Source organism: Mirounga angustirostris, unplaced genomic scaffold (genome assembly GCF_029215605.1).
Source record: "Mirounga angustirostris isolate CCGP_5_RB_7025 unplaced genomic scaffold, mMirAng1.0.hap1 SCAF_2, whole genome shotgun sequence".
NCBI lineage: Eukaryota > Metazoa > Chordata > Mammalia > Carnivora > Phocidae > Mirounga > Mirounga angustirostris.
The window spans coordinates 27,881,093-27,901,253 of record NW_026991710.1 but is presented as its reverse complement, the minus strand read 5'-3'; the positions used below and the strand labels follow the sequence as shown (position 1 = coordinate 27,901,253).

At 36.3% G+C, this 20,161-nt stretch overlaps 1 pseudogene; it reads left to right on the top strand.

The window, feature by feature from the left end:
* Window positions 1-3,308: 3,308 nt before the first annotated feature.
* Window positions 3,309-3,671, top strand: LOC123848980 (cytochrome c-like; annotated as a pseudogene).
* Window positions 3,672-20,161: the final 16,490 nt, after the last annotated feature.

The following is a 20,161-nucleotide window of genomic DNA, read 5'->3' as shown; positions in this document are numbered from 1 at the left end:
TTCTGCTTTTATTATTCAATCGTCTTAATTTAAGATGTTTTTCTCTTCTTTAAGATCAACCTTTCATGAAGGATAAGGACCATAACTGACTGATATTTACATACCTATGTTTACGAACAGGTAACAGCACATTAAGTATTAAAATATGAACACAGCATCTAAGACTCTTTAATATTGGAGACGCCATGCATTAATCCAATCAAAGGTGTATCTATAATTCACATTTTCACAGTTAATATTCCATATTAATAACTACAGATTTGAAATGTGTTCTTAATTTTGCTTTTGAATCATTAAAAGTATAATTTTCTAGTTTTTATTTTTAAACCCTCTTTTTGTTTGTTTTATTTCATTTTTACTACATTAAAAAGCTCAAAGATACTAGGGGCTTAGAACTTCCGTTAAACTAGTTCAGATAAGAAAGACCAGTCAGAATTAAAACAGCAAATGAATGAAAACTAGAGCCACGTTTAGAACCAGCCTCTTCTCTTCACCATTAACCAGCAAAAAACTAGATAGCATTATTGTTCACAATGATTGCTGTTCTCCACTAACGTGGTTCATATATTTCTGCCTAACATCACGTAATCTCCACTGACTTCCTGGAGAAGAATATTCTTCCTCATCCTACTGCTGTCAGGCTTGAGCATGTAACTTACTTGGTGCATTAATCGGCTCGGGCTGCCATAACAAAATACCCCAGACTGGGAGGCTTAAAACATCAGAAATTTATTTTCTCACAGTTCAGGAGGCTAGAAATCCAAAATCAAGGTGTCAGCATGTTTGGTTTCTGATGAGACTTCTCTTTCTGGCTTGCAGACAGCTGCCTTTTCGCTATGTCCATGTATGGCCTTTCTTCTATGTGTGCGTGCATCTTTGGTCTCTCTCTCTTCCTGTAAGGACACCAGTCAGAGTGGATTAGAGCCCCCACATTTGTGACAATTAACCTTAATTACCTCCTTAAAGGCTCTATCTATAAATACAATCATGCTGGGAATTAAGGATTCAATATTTTGGGGGGAGAGAGCACAGTTCAGTCCACAACACTTGAGGTAATGGAACCTGAATGAAAGTAACACTTGAAAATATTGAGTAAAAAGACTGAAGAGCCAATTCATGGTTCTACTAGAGGTGCTGCCTCTTTCACTCCCGACTCTGGATTAAAGAGGAGGAGGAACAGGGAAGGAGACCATTAGTAACTAACAAGTAACGAGAAAAGAAGTAAAAATTTTTTTTTTCCCACTAACATTCTGAAACTTTCAGATCTGTTAATGCCACAGCTTAGATTAGTAAAAGCTTACTAATAAATTAGTACCCAGAAATAGAAAACTGTTTTTAAACAGTTTGGTTTTTGCCTTGGTGTCTGGCTTTAGGCTGCAAGGACTTTATTATTAGAGGCTGAATGAAATGCAGAGACAAACTATTTGGTAAAATGATTACCTGCAAGCATTTAAAAGGCAATTGATTAAGCAAATGGATGCACGGACATGTTAATAACAAACTACTCTCTTCCTCAATCTTTATTACTTACATTTGAAAATAGTACTCTGAGAGAAAGATAAGGTATAAAGGGACTGGCCATTTAACAAGAAATATTAAAAAATAAGAGAGAAAATCCAGAAATTCTGGGACTTGTAGGATTTTAAAAGATGTTACATCTATCTCATATCCAACTCATGAGAGATAAATTGAGACATGTTTTGAGTGACAAAGGCCAATTAGAACTTAACTTTTGATTAAAAAAATTAAGAGTGTAGCCTTCGTAATCTTGTTGAAATCAATTAAATAAGCAACACCCAGTAATTCTTTTCATTTGGACAAAAGGGCTCAGAGAAAAGAAACTAAGGATGTACCTCTTATGTGAAAGCCCAATGATTTAACGAACTTATAATTTAATTTAGCGATAGACTTGCAAAAAGGAAAGAATCATGGATGCAACTATGAGACATTCAGTTTACTGTAATGAAGTTAATATTTGCAAAAGTCCATTACAGTTTCAGAACTATACTGCCAAAAGAGCTACCACCCTGGATTAAAAGAGACTGGGATCATTTAACTTAAAATTTTGGCCTGCCAATATTCTGTGGACAGAAAAGAGGCTGGAAAATTCCTATCCCCGTGGAGGCTATATGCCCCATGACCTTTATGCCTTCTCCAGATATCTTCAAGGAAAAGAAAGAAAAAGAAATAACTTCCCAGAGGTTGTAATCAAGCTCTTTGGGAAACAATGGATAGGGGAAATACTGCTAGGAACTTCAAAGAAACAGTAACACCACCAGCAAGGTATCACCATGATCAGATCTATTCTGGGCATTCTAGTCTACCATTTTGTGAATGGAAGTTTGTGAGTGATGTGTGTGTGTGTGTGTGTATGTGTAGGAGAGAGAGAGAGAGAGAGAGAGAGAAAGGAAGAGGGGGAGAGGGAGAAAGAGAGAGAGATGTTGGGAGGAAGAGAGAATAATTATTCCAAAATAGACTTTTTTATTCTTTCACAACTTCACAATATAGTTTATAGTATGTTATACTTTTCTGACATTTCAATTTAACTATGTTGGGGTAGATTTTGTTAAAGTCATTCAACATTTTTTTCTCTTCTTCTTCTCCTACCCTCTCCAAACTCTGTCTGTCTCTCTCATACACATGCTTACACACACATCTTTTAGTAATAAAGAAGAAAGCACAACTATGGGTTTCAAGTGGTTTGTACAGTGCAGCTAGCACCTAATAAATAGGACAAGTAGACAATGAGCTCTGTGGAGAAATACAGAGGTGAAACCATGAGTTCTCTGTCCAAATACAAAAAAGCCCTTGTTAATCCTTCCATGGTACATCTTTTTTTTAATATTTAATACCTGTTTGTCTTTCTATTGTATCAAAATAATATTTGGATGACATGGAAAAAATAAGATTGTTATTATACATTTAAACCTTCATTAGGTCCTGAGTAGAAGACTTTTCATGAATGAGAAGTATGTAGGCCAGTGTGTGGGGTGTAGGGCAGGGAAGGCAAGAGACAGAATGAGGAAGTCAATGCACATCTTCAATCTCATCTTTTTGCCTAGGTTTGGAGTCTATTTACACGTGGAAATTCCTAAATTCTCTCTTTCTTGGAATTGTGTATATTGGGAACCTACTTTTCAACTCCTCAACTTTAAAACCACTTACAATTTAAGGGCACATTTTTCTAAATACAATATATAAATACTCAAATTGAAATTTAAAATGTTCTGGTGTTTCTCGAGAGAGTGGAACATCCGGGTTGCAAGCAAGCTTCTTTGTCTCACGTGCAACAAAAGAATGATTTAAAAATGGGCGATGTTGACAAGGGCAAGAAGATTTTTGTCCAGAAGTGTGCCCAGTGCCATACCGTGGAAAAGGGAGGCAAGCACAAGATAGGGCCAAATCTCTATGGTTTATTTGGGTGAAAGACAGGTCAGACCCCTGGAGTTTCTTACCTGGATGCCAACAAGAACAAAGGCATCACCTGGGGAGAGGAGACACTGATGGGGTATTCGGAGAATCCCAAGAAATACACCCCTGGAATAAAACTGGTCTTCACTGGCATTAAGAAGACAGCGGAAAGCACAGACTTGATAGCTTATCTCAAAAAAGCCACTAAGAAGAGTAATAGTTGGCCACTGTTTTATTTATTACAAAACAAAAATGTCTAATGACTTGTGTACCATATTTAAATTGGCCTCATACAACAGAATTCAGATCAAGGATGGCTGATAGAATATTTCTTTTGGACAGTCCTGATTTAAATAAGATTGGCTTGTTGTTAAATGAATATGATCAGCTCTTTGAACTTTGATAGTGATTCTGGTTCAGCAAGTCATTGTCACTGTTTTCCTCTTCTAAAAATATGATTGGAATTGATTAGTAATGTTCAGCTTTTCACAGAGATGGTAAATGTCATGTCTAAACCTGCAGGAGACTGATCTTAGATTTAGATGACTGGTTATATTAATATATTTCAATATTGAGGAAATCCCTTCACTGTCTCATAGAACAGCAAGACTCAGCTATGTTTCAAGTTGTGTTCGTTAGTCTGTTAAAGGCAAGGGCTGGCAATGTCCACTTTATCTTTCTGGTCTTAACCATGCCAATGTAATTAAAATTCCCTGCCTCTAAAATGTTGCCTTTTGTTTAATGAAAGGAATTTTAGTGGGTGGTTTATGTATAATATTAAATAAAGAACATTCAACACTTCTCATATTTTATAGATTATCTTATAGATGATAAGGTCAGATGCTTTTAAAATTCAGTGTGACAAGATATAGTAGCAAACTTGTGAGTTCTTCACTAAGTTAGACTAAGTTATAATTCAGTATTGTCTTCTAAACAGCTATTCAAAAACACAACTGTAGAATTACCATATATGTATGATTGGTAAGGGTACTTTTGCCAACTCGTTCGAAGGCTTCAAGTAGAGGAGATACATCATCAGCACAAATTTGTAGATTATGTGATAAGGCTTAAGATAATTAAAAAACAAAATCACAAAATAAATGTTCTGGTGTCTCAAAGTGTTTGTTGTTTAGTAATTCATTTAAGTTGACATCATAGTGGTGTTTCATTTACTGTGCTATTGAAGTAGTTTCTTAGTACAATGATGAAATATATTTATTACAGAACATTACTTTGCTAGATATCACACTGCTGAAGTTACACTTATGGGCAATATTAAGGGGTCTATTTCTCTACAATGTGGAAACTAATGGGAGTTCAAAGAGTAAAAGCCATATTACATCCCAGTTCTCTGTTATAGTAAGCTCATCTGAGAATTAGTTTTCAACTACGTATTGAGTAAGTTGTTTATTGTTAGGGGCCTCTGTTGAAGAGGTGAGGAGTGGTTGTAATTGAAGGTGTTTATCTTGGAAGGTTCTGGGAACTTGGGAAAAAAGAGGTCCCAGCACTGAGCCAGTGGGAATGGAATTCAGTGATTGGAAGGTAGCACAGTGGGAAATAAGATACAATGAAGGAGACAAAGCCAACAGAAGCAGAGACATGGAACAAGCTTTGAACAATTGATAGGAAGAAACAATCTAGGCTATTGTACTGATGTGCCCAAGCAATACAGTTGCAAAATTACAAAAGGTAAGCAGTTCATTTAGAGGTCACATAGGGACTTTAAGTGATAAGTAGCAGAGTCAAATTCAATAAGGAAAAATAAAACTGCATTTTATCTTACAATTAGTTTCAAGATTGAATCAGATACCTATCCTATGATATATGGCAGAATAATCTCATACTTTAATTTAAGTTAAGAAATATTTATTGATAATTTTTACATACATGTAGAAAATAATAGTAAGTGAAAGAATAGGACAATCTCTGACTTTCAGAATCTTGCATAGGAATTTCTATGGACATAATAAAGGATAGCTGAAAAGACATTGTAAGCCACGTGCCACAATAGAGATACAAAGCGAGCAGCAGAGTGATCTAATGGAGGAAGCCAGCATACCTAGTTGAAAGCCAAAAGCTTTTCTTGGAAGATATGGCATTTGATATGGTCAATAAAAGAGGATAAATTATTGAAAATCAGAAATGGTATAAATATATTCCATGCAGGGAAAAATGTTTAGACAATATCATAGAAGTAGAAAAGCACAGGATTTATTTCTAATTTGTCAAAATAATTATTATATATATGTATTCATATGTATATATAAAATTATTACATGTATATGCATTATATATATAAACATGTATTATATGAGTATATATACATATGTATTATATGTATACACACACACAAACTGATGAAAGACTGACAAAATGGATTGAGATTCATGGTGTTCTTTTTCCCTCATTACCTTTTCCTAAACTAATAAAAATAAACTCTACTCTCTTGAACACATAAAACAGATGTGGTCAATAAAAATTCACTCCACTTATTACAGTGATTGTACATTTATTCTTTTATTCATTCAACCAACCAAAAGACATCAAGTACTTGCTGTAAAATAGGACATACATAAAATGTTGGCATGAACAAATAAAATCTCCAGCTTCACTGAGCTTATATTCTAATGAGGGATATAGAATAACTGGTGATGGAAAGAATAGGGCTACTTGAGAAATTATACAGAAAGTCCTTCTGAGGAAATAACATTTAAATGGCAAACTTAAAAATGTAATGAATCACTTAATGGAAAGAGCCAAGGAAAGAACTGACCAGAAATAGGGAAGAAATACAAAGTTGCTAGTATGAGGTCATTCTGTGGCAAGTCACAGCCAACAATAACCTTTTTTTTTTTTAAAGATTTTTATTTATTTATTTATTTGAGAGAGAGAATGAGAGACAGAGAGCACGAGAGGGAGGAGGGTCAGAGGGAGAAGCAGACTCCTTGCAGAGCAGGGAGCCCGATGTGGGACTCGATCCCGGGACTCCAGGATCATGACCTGAGCCCAAGGCAGTCACTTAACCAACTGAGCCACCCAGGCGCCCATGAGAAGGGATACTATTTCCTTTTTTTTTTTTTTAAGATTTATTTATTTATTTGAGAGAGCGAGAATGAGAGAGAGCACATGAGGGGGGGAGGGTCAGAGGGAGAAGTAGGCTCCCCGCCGAGCAGGGAGCTGGATGCGGGACTCGATCCAGGGACTCCAGGATCATGACCTGAGCCGAAGGCAGTCGCTTAACCAACTGAGCCACCCAGGCGCCCCCACAGCCAACAATAACCTTAATAAATTGATTACAAAAGTGATTGCCGTCCTCCACCCTTTCTCTGTTGTGATATGATATTCCAACTCTTTCCATCAAGTAGTGGAGTCTATTCCCCCTCTGTGTGAATCTGAACTAGCTTTATAACATCCATTGGCCAGGAGAATGTGGTCCAACTGGCTTTGTGCCAGTTCTCTGTCAGGCTTTGACACTTAACTCATGTTCTTGGGAATCCTGTTACTTCCACGAGAACAAGCCTGAGGTAGCTTGTTGGAGGATAAGAATTCCGTGGAACTTAGTTGATTCAGTTCATTTGCCACAGCTAAGGGCCAAGATGAGCTAAGCTGAACTGCAACTGACCTATTAATAAGATGACCATGGGTGTGACAGAGTAGGCAGTTTAGCTAGATATGAGCTAGAAGAAAGGGTAGTGGTAAACACTTGTTTGTGGTTTCCCACCTCCTGGGATTATCAGACCAAGAAAAGCAGGTGCAGAGCATGCACTCCCTTTCCAGCCTGTGTCCTACAATTAACTTCTAGCTTCATTATAATATATTTACATTGCAGTTTCGACCCCCTCTCCTCCCACCAGAGGTGAAGATGGCCATGACAGTTCTGGCAAGAACTTTGTAGGGCTAAAACCTCCCCCTCCTGTCCAGTAGAAGGAGTCCCTTAGATGACTGGAAACATCCTCAGTAGGAGATCACCCTAGCTAGGAGCCAAGACCTATGCAAACAAAAAAAGAAAAGGCACCCAAACCCTGCTGCTGTTGCCACCTCTGGGCCCTCCTGCACTCCTGTCTTGAGAGTGTCCTGTCCTTAATAAATGGCTTTGTGCTTGCTACTTTCCTTCTGACCGTCTTGATGATCACGATCCTCACAGACACCTTCATAAGGAATCCAAGAACTGAAACCTCCATTCATACGATGCAGGATCTCCCACTGGTAGCAGATGCTTGATTGAGCCCAGTCAATATCAATCAGGCCTGGTCCAAATCAAAAAAAGCACAGAGCCAATCTGTAGAGCCTTGAGCAACAATAAATTGCTGTTTAAGCCACTAAATTTTAGGATGATTTGTTATTCAGCAACTGGTGTTTGCTATAGTCTCTTAAGCAAGAAAAGATACTTAATTTTACATTCCAAAATTTTTCAAGTTGGTTCAGACGTTTACTATTAATGACCCAAATGTTTTCTGCCAGCATATTGTTTTTTTTTTTTTTTGTCCTTAGACTGATACTCTTATAAGATAATTGCTATTTTTCAAAACATAATTTCTTTATATAACAGTTTCCAAGATAGGAAGAAATAATATTTCTTCTCCTCATTTCTGTTTTGTCCGTGGAGAGAAAAAAAAGTCCTACTCAGAAGTCCCTCAATATGGGGTGCCTGGGTGGCTCAGTCATTAAGTGTTTGCCTTCGGCTCAGGTCATGATCCCAGGGTCCTGAGATCAAGCCCCACATCAGGCTCCCTGCTCAACGAGAAGCCTGCTTCTCCCTCTCCCACTCCCCCTGCTTGAGTTCCCTCTCTTGCTGTGTCTCTCTCTGTCAAATAAATAAAAAAAAAACTTAAAAAAAAAAAAAAAAGAAGAAGAAGAAGAAGTCCCTTAGTATATTTCTTAACATCTTGTTGGCCAAGATTGGGTTACTCACTCCAAATGCATTACATATATAAAAGAAATTAAAAGGAAATTGACAGGCTTGCCTTATTATAATTTATTCCATGGACGTGTTGCCACCCAAACAAAAGTAAACATCCAAAAATTAAAGAAGGTGAAGAAAGCTGATAACTAAACAATGAAGAACAAAGGCAAAAAAAATATAACTTTTAAAAAAGGTTTCTGTTAATTACCCCATAGGCAGCATGTCTGAAAAAGCATAGAGAATAAAGAGGAAAGCAGTTAAGATGATCTTGGAGAAGAGGACATGTATGAATGTACCCATTCATACAGGGAGCCATAGTAAAGATTTTGGATTTTTTAAGTTTGAGGGAAAGTTACAGCAGCATTTAAGGTGAGTGGGGAATGGATCGTAGGTGAATAATATAGGAGAGTAGGAACAAAGAAACCAATTGGGAGGATACTTTGCAAACTCAAAGTGAGAAAATAGGACTAGTGTGACTTGGACTAGAATAGAAGTATAAACAGAGAATGTGAATGGATTCAGGATTAGTTTGAGAAGAAGTAGATGGATTTCTGGTGATTTTAGGGGCAGACTTACTGATAAAGCCCCTTCTGTGAAGGGAACAGAGCACTGAAGATTGGTTCCAATGTTTCAGTGTCACTGGAGTTCATGGCCTGGCCATTTCTTAAAACAGATTATGACTGGTGCAAGGTTTGGAAGAGAGAAGGGATGTTCCAAATATTTTTAAGTTTAAAATATCTATTAGACATTCAAGAGAAGATAGTCAGAAAGCAATCAGATAAACAAATTTATATCCACTGAGGATTTAGGAATGGAAATAGAGATATGATCAAGCAATTCCATACTAGGAATTTAATAACCCCCCCCAAAATTGAAAGCAGAGACTTAAGTAAACATTTGTACACTAATATTCATAGCAACATTATTTGCAGTAGCCCAAAGGTGAAAACCACCTACATGTACATCAGTGGATAAATGGATAAACAAAATGTGGTATATACATGCAATGGAATATTATTCAGCCTTAAAAATTAATGAAATTCTGGTACATGTTAAAATATGGATAAACCTAGGGCCACCTGGGTGGCTCAGTCGTTAAGTGTCTGCCTTCGGCTCAGGTCAGGATCCCAGGGTCCTGGGATCAAGCCCCGCATCGGGCTCCCTGCTCTGCGGGAAGCCTGCTTCTCCCTCTCCCACTCCCCCTGCTTGTGTTCCCTCTCTCTCTGTGTCTCTCTCTGTCAAGTAAATAAAATCTTTAAAAAAAAAAAATATGGATAAACCTTGAATTCCTGGTGATAATAGAATAGAATAGAATAGAATAGAAGTGATTATCAGGTTCTAGGAGGAGGGAGGACTTACTGTTTAATGGATATAAAGTTTCAGTTTTGGAAAATGAAAAAGATTTGGAGATGATTGGTGGTGATAGTCGCTCAACAATCCGAATATACTGAATACCACTGAACAGTACACTTAAAATAAGTAAAATGGTAAATTTCATGTGTGTTATTTATTTGAGAGAAAGAGAAAGAGAGACAGAGAGAGCGCAAGCAGGAGAGGCAGAGGGAGAGGGAGAGAGACTCCCAAGCAGACTCCACACTGGGAACGGAGCCAGCCAGGGGCTCAGTGGTGCAGCTCTGGGATCATGACCTAAGTGGAAACCAAGAGTAGGGTACTTAACAGACTGCACCACCCAGGTGCCCTGTATGCATATTTTAGCACAAAAACAAGTAACAGCACAGACTGACATGGGACATTTTGTATATGATATTGTTTTTCCCTCTTACTCTTTTCTAAGTTGAAGTAGCCTGCACTATCACTAAATGTCAATTGAAAAATAGACTCAGCTTATTTTCTTTCTGAAAGGAGTCCCATATTAAAATTTAATATTATCAGCAGTAGTATTAGAACGAACACATGAGGATATACCATGGAGTCAAACAGTACACCAAACAAGGTAAAACTGTCTTGAAATCAGAGACTTCTCCAGAAAAAAAATAGAATTTGGACTTTTCTCTCTTGCTATCTTCCTTTAGTGTTGATTCATCGAGTTACTGAGTCTTATCGATTCTATTTCCACAATATTCGTTTTATTCTGTATGTCTTTTCTTTTTTTCATGTTTTAAAACCTTTTATTTACATATTTCAAAAGTGTGCATTCCAATGATTAAAATCATTTGAACAAAAAAAACAATGGCACTCTAATTAAACCGCATTTTACAGCCTGCAGGACACATTGGGCCAGCTTGGTTCTTACTCTAGATTTCACTGTCAACCCACCCAGCTTCTTCCTTCACCAATGACTGCGCAACTGGACTTCGCTTGCTCATGTGTCTCTATAGTTCTTTTCTAATCCCATTTGAATTACAGCTCTCCATGAAACCATTGAAGTTATCTCATGGAACGGTTGCGAATTACTAGTTTAAAGCCCTAAAATGGCTGGGACCACAAATGTGTAATGCATCACTGTATCTGTCATGCCTAACACAGCTCCAATCCCATCACAGTTGTTTAATGAATGTTTCAATAAATGAACTAACACACCAGGCTGTGGTCCTACTTCCTTGTTCTTGTTTTATCTTCCTTCATCCTTTCCAAATGGAGTTTTATATGTAATGGAAAAGGGGGAAAAATGGAAGGAAACGAAAAGCACATTACAGAAAAGTAATAACCCAGGTGAGATTTAGCAATAAACGGGATCTTGCTGAAAAATACATAAGCACTTCGGGGGAATCACACACTCTAAAAACAGAACAAAATCTAAGACTACGTTAAGAGAAACAGATTTTCCTAGATATGAAAAGTAATAGTTCCACTACTCTGTCCTAATAAAATTATCCAGAGTCTTTTTTTCAATTCTGGGCACCATGTTTGAAGAGAGGCATTGACAAAATTCCTGAATTGAAAGGAATTGGATATATTTGCTCAGTTCCAATTGAGTTTGACAAGCAGGAAAGGGATGTTTGCAGAGCAGACAAAGAATATTTGAAGTCCAGAAAAGTTGATTACACAGATGACCCCAAGAATCAAGGTGAATGAGGCTGTACATATGAGATGCACCTTTCTTTTGTACTTTCAGAACTGGAATATTGCTTTGATTGTTCTGACAAAGTACAATCATCCCCAATGGTCTTTAAAAATTCCTATTAGGATTCTTAAGGTCTAGGAGGCTGGAGAGCAATTATTGACATCTTGTGATCATTTTCCTGGCAATTCAGCAACCCTTATGCACCTGCCCAGCCAAGTGTCCCCATTCAAAGTCCCATGTTTCTCTCCTGAAAAATCAGTTAATAACTTGCCTTCCTGCATCCAGCCATTTGTAAACTTCCTTATCTAATATTATTTATAATTCATTGGCACAGAAATGATAAAGTATCTGGACATTTTCTAAAGTAAAAATAAGAGAATTTTAGTAATCTTATCAAGGTAAATGATAGTCTTAACAATCTTTTTGATAGATAGTATCTGATATATTATGTTTGACTCTTGGATACAAATTTTAAGAGACACATCAACAAATTAGAATGTGTCTGGAGGGGAAAAAAAGTGATGTTGGAATGTCTGGCTGATGGGTTGGGAATATTAACCATGAAAAGGGTCATATCTTACTAACCTTTCAATGGCTGTCCCATTGAAAGGTTAGTAAATCCACTGTTACTTTCAAGTAACATACTAAGAAAAATGAGTGAAAGTTACAAAAAGGAGATGAATTTGGCTCAGATTAAGGAAGGCATTTTTAATAGTTATGATTTTCCAAAAGTAGAACATTTAGCCTTACAAAAGAGTTCACCAGAAGTTCAAAACTTTAACTATTGACCAGATTACTATATATGCAAAATTATGAGGAACAGATTTTAAAAGGATTATAAGAGGGATATTGGAGCATGCTTTATTATTTATTTATTCTTACTATCACTCCATGAAATAAATATTATTTCTATTTTATATAAAGAAAGTGAAACATACAGAGTTTAAGTAACTAGATAAGTCTATAACTGGTAACAAGTAGTAGAATTTGGTTTCCAGTTGAATTTGGTTCTCTATGACCATAAAGTCCTATCTTTAAATGCCATGTTTACAGCACCGGAAAACAACAGAAAGTACAGAAGGGATTTGTCAATAGCAGTTTTGTGAGTGGTAAAATTTGAAAAAAAAAACAAAACTTTCTTCACCTGTATTTTTAAAATATTTCCATAATAAACATTAATTATCTTAAATAAAACTATGACTACTGCATGTTTTAAAGCAAAAGGGGAAAAATATTTTCAATTAATCTTTTCTAATTTTTTATTTCAGGAAATCTCTCCTCCAAATAAATAATTTTTCCTTTTATTTCGAAATCATTTAAACCAAGAGAAAAATAGCAAGAATCAATCAAAGAACTTTATAGCAAGAACTTCCCCATTATCATTTTACCATATTTCTCTTTTGTGTCTTCTGTGTGTGTGTATGTTTGAACATTCATAATGTCACTTCTCAAATTCTATTCCAACACCACAGGATTCATTGAAACCTTCCATCTTTCTATATTTATAACTCCCTTATGAAACACTAAAATAATATGGTTCCCATTTTTAACACCTCTTTATCTGCTCAGTCATTCTGTACACGTACAGAAACTAATATCCGCACCACAGGTGCTGCTTCCTTAGGTCTAGCCCGCTGGTCATGACTATGCCAGTTTCCACCTCAGTCAGGGCCCTGTCCCATCCATCCTACCAAAGAGAGGAGCACTGCCTGCCAAATTCTCAAACGAGCCAAGGGAAGGAAGTAGTAAAGAAGAAAGGGAGACCACTTCCAGTAGACTCAATTTTCAGGAAGTTTCATATATTCTGTTCTTTTAAAAATCTTCTTTCAAAATGTGTATTATTCACCTGTTGGATCTTTGTTATTCAGGCTTTAAAAAATAAAATGATAGCCTTTCTTACGATTCTTATCTCTTTGTACTTTTCTTTTGCATTCTTATAGGATTTGTCAGATGTATACTCTACACCCATAATTTGATTCTCTGAAGTTTCAGTTATGTTCTCTATTGGCTTCAATACTGGATTTTAATGTTGCTATTACATTATAGTTACCTTGCAGGACTTCCTTGCATCAACCCTGGTTTCAACAGGAATGAAGCCTTTGTCCTGGTATCTTATTCTATTCTTCTCCAATTTTGATTTTATGTCACTTAAAGCCATGGGTCCTTAAAACTATTAATAAGTCCAAGTAGATATTTTCTCTTTTTATTTGCAATCATAACCAGAAGCATAATCTCTTTTTGGTATTTTTTTCTTTTTCTTATGTTCAGTAAATTTTATATATCCTATGCCCTATTTATTTGCTTGCTTACCATTTATTGAAGAGTTTTCTCTAAATGTGATTTTTTTTTTTTTTTTAAGAGACAAGATGAGGATCACTTAGCTCTGTTCCTGATGCGCTGGAGAATTCTAACATTTTCTCTTTCGCATGTGCTGCCAGAGAATAGAGCAATTTGTAGAGCTTCACTCCCAATTTCCAGTGACTGGCAGGCATTCTTCTCATGAAGATTTGCTATTTTGATAGTAGAAAAAGAAACTTCATCTTCTTCGGTTGCCTGGAATTGACATTTAGTTCAGATATAGTAAGTGAAAGGCACATTTTCTTGCATGCACTGTTTTTTGCTTTTTCTCTGCCTCTGCTCCCGACTAGTTGTCTAGAGACAGCACTGGGGAGATGGTGACAGCTCTCACAGCCTTTCAAGAGCCCCCTGAGCATACCTCTTCCCAACTCCATGTTCATGGACGACACGCCGGACACTTGAAAGGGATCACTGTAGGAATGTTTACAACATGAAAATATGTAAGCATTACAAAGGAGGGCTTATCTTTCTGGAAAGCAGTTGTAAAACCTTCTCCAAGACACCACTGGACTAATGCCTATTTTACCTCCTATGAAGCCAAACGGATGTTTGTATCTAAGAGAGTTTACCTTCTGAAATATGCAAGGTGCAGTTCTCATTTCATCTTCATCAAATGACAGAACTGAAAATTTCTCACCAATTCAATAGCTTGACTGTGAATCTTTGTTTATGTGCCATTATAATCATGACGATTTTCAAGAAAAAGCTGAGAGGGTAGAGAGTGGGAGTAAATTTAAAAGAATTTTTTTTTCCCCTGGGATTTCTAGTTTAGCATCGTTTTTAACCTGAAAGTTCCATAAAGACAAATATTTTAATGTTTTTCTTTCTATAATTTATTTCCCAAGAGGAAATCATTTTTTATAATTGTCCTCGGTCATAATGTAAATAAATGTAAAAGTGTTACTATGTGAATTAATTATGCATTTGTAGGTAAAAAGAAGCTGGCAATTGTGAACATTATATTATGTTATTTATTTTCTTTTACTTTTAATAGTTCTAAGTTTCTGGATATTGAAAACAACTTAAAAGCCTATTTATTATTTAGCTTTCAAAACATGATTAATACTCACAATCCTAGTCCTTCTAAATAATACAAGAACCCATTCATTATCAAATATTTATTGAATGTCTAATGTTATCCACACTTATCATAGTGATAGGACAGGGATATAACAAACACTCTGGCCTTCATAGTGTTATCATTCTATTGAGGAGTTTTCAATTTAGATCATTATTTACCTTATTTAACTTTGTACAAATGGCTTTACTTTACTTTTTTATCTACCTTTCTCCAAAACCTGATTCTGGTGATAGCATTTTGTTATTGACTAAACCTTCCAGTGTTTACATCCTACTTTGCTTTAGGCAAAGGCGATAAAGAAAGCATCAGCTGAATCATCTTAAAAATAAGAAGGAGAATCTTTCCCAAAATGTTTTGTCATGCAACTTGCCTTTCCATAAACATACCTCTTTTAAAATAAATGTATCAGATAGCATGTACACATATATACATTTATTTACTTTTGTTTACATCAAAAAGGACAGAGATATATGTAAGATTTAAGTATCAGTTTCTTTTCGATGTCATTGTTTTGCAAGGATCTTTGGTTGATGCCCCTGAGCTTTGAGTCCCTTTTTGAAGTCAGTATTGTTACTAGCTACCATGCAGGATTCTTCATACAAGTACTCTGTATTTCTGGAGGGGTGTGTGTGTGTGTGTGTGTGTGTGTGTGTGTGTGTTAATGACTGAAGCATAAAAACAGGAAAAAATTTTTTCATTTTCCTGTAGTGAATACTGTTTTCAAAGATGAGATGTATGTAAAATAAAACCAGTCTCGGGGGCGCCTGGGTGGCTCAGTTGGTTAAGCGACTGCCTTCAGCTCAGGTCATGATCCTGGAGTCCCGGGATCGAGTCCCGCATCGGGTTCCCTGCTCGGCAGGGGGTCTGCTTCTCCCTCTGACCCTCTTCCCTCTCGCGCTGTCTCTCATTCTCTCTCTCAAATAAATAAATAAAAAATCTTAAAAAAAAAAAAGTCTCAGATGCCACTCTGATTTGAGCACACTCTAAAACCTTCCCTTATAAAAATTAGAAAATCCAATGCCTGTGATCCTTCAAAAAATAAATCCAAAATATAAAAGAAGAAATCCCTAGGTGTCATGAAAGAAGAGAAAACCCAACAACAGATCTGTGAGTTTGTGGGCTGACAACACAGGGCCACTAGTCAGCATGGGAGAGGGTGGAGGAAAATGGGATGGGATGAAAATCTCAGTTCTAAGGGAACAGATTAGGCTTTATGACACTGAGGTACAGTGGAAATCAAGACCTTAGCATAGAAGTGGGACCTTAGAAATATCTCACCTTCAAAAAAGGAGAATTAGCAAAACTTGTTTCAGGGAGGTAGCACAAAGTTTGTCTCTCCCAAATACTAGATATACAAATAAAAACATGTTGTAAGAAACAAAGAAATAAACAAAAACTTTTTTTTTTCTTTTTTGCTAAGTATGGGATTTAAGTCTAATTGTAAGGCATCTTAGTTCCAGAAACTATCAGAGAAAATCAACCAGACAGTGATGCCTCTAAGGCATTTGGCTGAAAAAACAACACAACACAACGACAACAACAGAATCTCTGAAAGAACATGTTCACAACCCAAGTCACATTTTGTTCCCCCATGGAAAAGAACTATCTGTCAAAAATGACTTCACATTAAAAACTTACAAACCAGCAGGGGCTAGAATCTGTAAGGCAATGAGTAAGAAAATTACCACTTCAATTTTGAAAATCTAAGATAATAGTACAATATGAAAATGATTATAAAACACATCTTGTATCTCACCACTTCTTATAACCATCGCTACTACAATCCATGCTAAGCAACTACCATCTCCTACCTCAATTTTAGAAACAAACTCTAAATCAGGTTGATGGGTGCCCAGTGAAATGTCCTCACCATAGCAGGCAAAGAGAACATGCAAAAACTTAAGTCAGTTAGCCCCTTTGCTCAGACTTCCCATCAGTTTCCTAGTTTATAGTCAAAACCCAATTCTTTGCAAGAGTTCAAAATGTCCAACGGGATAGGTTCCACACCACCTGTATCCCAGATCTCATCTCCTATTTGTCTTCCCTTTGACTCCATCCCTCAAGCCATGCTGGCCTCCTCGCTGTCCCTTGAATGCCTAAGGCATCATCCCCCCTCAGAATCTTTGAATTCACTTTCTGCTGGAACACTCTTCCCTAGGATCTCTCCTAATTCTTCCAAATGTCTACTCAAATGTCCTTTTCTCAGTGAGTGTTCTGTTGCTATCCAATCCAAAGCAGCTCTCAACTCCTTCTTTCCCTTTTGAGCTTTATTTTTCTCCTGTCAATATCCAACATTCCATATCTTGTACTTTTTTTTTCCCCATTGCCTGCCTCATGAAATCTAAACAATAAATATTGTTTTAAATATGTTTTCTTCACTGCTATTTGACAGCACCTAGAACAAAGCATAAAATAGCTGTGTTCAATATACTCAACAGATACACATTGAGACTATAATTATGCAAGATGTATAAATGTACAAAATAAAAATGTCCACCAACAGCAAACAATCAAAAGCAGTCATAAAACAGAATAGCAAAATAAAACTATTATAGCAAATTTAAGGATAATCTATTAGGAGAGGGAAAGCATCATTATGGAGAAAGTTACACAATTTTATTAAAGGAGAAAAAATATCTAAAAAAAATAGAAATGGATAAAAAATACATGGATAATTTCCATGAGTCTGAAAGGTCCACACAAGAAAGATAAATTTTTCCCCAAATAATCTCTGAATTCAGTATTTTCCAATCAATATTCAGAGAGGATTTTTCCAGAGTTATTTAAAATCAATCCTAAAATTAATATGGATGATAGTAATACCAAGAATGCTAAGAAATATTTCAATTAGACAAAAAAAGTAGAGCGGGGAGCATATAGGCCTGCTCTACCAAATACCATTTTGTAACTAAACAGTATTTGAGAATGTGGTATTTGGCAAGAAATAGAAAAAAATAAAGTCATAGAAGAGAAGAATGAACATAAAAGCATATTAACTTATTTTTTGGAAATATATGTGGTAGACAGAAAAGTGGCCCCTCAATTATGCCATGTCCTAATCTCTGTAATTGTGAATATGTTTCCCTGTGGGCAGAAGGGACTTTTTGCAGATGGGATTAAGTTAAGGATATTGAGATGTGGAGATTGTTCTGGATTATCTGGGTGAGTCCAGTGTAATCATAAGGATCTTTATAAGCAAAAGAGGGATGCAGAAGAATCAGAGTAGAAGATATGGTGGTGGAAGCAGGGGCCAGAATGATATAATTGCTGTTTGTAAGGAGCCAAGGAATGCAGGCTGCCTTTAGAACCTGGAATAGGCAAGCAAACAAATTCTGCCCTAGAGACCCCAGAAGGAATGTAGCTCTGTTGACATACTGATTTTAGCCCTCAGAGTCCCATTTTGGATTCCCGAAATTCAGCAGTGTAAGAAAGTAAATTGGTGTTGTATTAATCACTGACTTTGTGGTAGTTTGTCATAGGAGCAATAGGAAACTAGTACAGTACATAATAAAAAGCCAATAGGTCAGTAGAAAAGAGTTGAAACATTCAATAAATTACAGACTTTTTATGAAAAGCAAGACTTTAAAGATTTATTTATTTATGAGAGAGAGAGAGTGTGAACAAGTGGGGGGGGAGGGACAGAGGGAGAGAGAGAATCCTGAAGCAAACTCCCCACTGAGCACAGAGCCCCAGTTGGGGCTCAATCCCAGGACTCTGAGATCATGACCCAAACCAAAATCAAGAACCAGATGCTTAACTAACTGAGCTACCCAGGTGTCCTCAAATAATACTTGAATCATGAAATGTCTTCATGACATCTGGGCAGAGTTTCTTAAGCAGGGCACAGAAAATATAATCCAAATCACTAGGTATCAATAATCACAGCTACGTTAAAAAAGATAAGCTCTGTGTGTCAAAGCCACCAATTACAAATATAAAACCCACAAATGGGCTGGGATAAAATATGTAAGTAAAATTAACAAAAAAGTATTTTTCAGACTATAGACTATTACAGATTATAGACTATTCCAGACTACAAAAATGCCATAAAATGGAGCCAAAAAATAAGTCATATAAATAGGAAATTCTCATTTAAAATAAAAGAAATGGCCAATGAACATGAAAAGTTGTTCCAACTCAAAATTAATTGGGAACATCAATTTTAAAGTTATGATAAAATAACAGTCCCTGCTCACAACTGATAAATATTACAAATTATTGAAGCTAACTTGTTTATCATAAGATAAACCCACATGATCATGATGTATTATTATTTTTTTAAATTACATTTACAGATGTCTTTTTGATATTCATTCTACTGTACACTGTGGTCAAAAAACATAGTAGGTCAACAAACAAAGAAGAATTTGTTTTTGTTTATGTTTTGGTCGAGACTATTGTGTACATTTTCTGACTCTATGACTATGTAGTAACAATTATATAATAGAAATTTATAGATTCGTGGTACAGGAATTATTGCTGATTTTGAAATTATATACAAACTCTCTCTCCTCTGCACATCTTGTAAAGGCTTGCCTTTGGACGTTGTTAAAGTATGTCTACAGTAGTTTTTCTCTAGGATGTGGTCCTTACTTCTAAAGTATCTAAATCTAAAACATGGATTTTTGGTGTCCCAGTTGAACCCCAGGGGTGTTAAGAAGGTGTCTGTCTTCTAGCTCAGCTGAAATTCCAGTATCTTTCAGCAATGCTTAACATTTAGGATTTTTTTTTTTTTTTAATCACTCTCATTGTTAGAGCAGTCATTTTTTCCTAAGACCTACAAACACTAGGCCCAGCCTTTAGGCAGGACATGGCTGGAGAAAGCCCCTAGCCCCCATAATTCTTTCTACTGCCACCCTTCTTTCTAGTGTCATGTGTCTCAGATTCTAGGCAGTGATGAATGCTGATGGCTGCCTCCTTTGTCAGTGGACCCACTTTGCTCTGTTGAAGTCCAGCCACCTGCACTGAAGTTGGAAAAACAATTACAGGCAGAGAGGCAGGCCAATGTAGAGTTTACTTCATAAAGCTCCTTTTTTTGAGGAGTCCTATACTGCCTTTGTTCAGTGACTAAAAATAGTTGCCTGGTATATTTGTTCAAGTGTTACAGTTGTTTAGGACAGGAGGTCTAACTCCTTGCCAGAATTTGCCAGAAGTCAATTTATGCACTTCTGAAAATTTTTATATAAACTATAAGCAAATATTTGTTTATATTTAACATGTGTAAAGCTGAGTACTAAGCATGTGGAGATATAATGATGAACATCACACTCAGGCTTTCTGTCCTAATGAAATTTGCCAACTAGTGAATTCAATAAGATTATAGAAAATATATGTTCACATATATTTAATCATTATTGAATTATTTTGCCTTTCACTGGGGAAC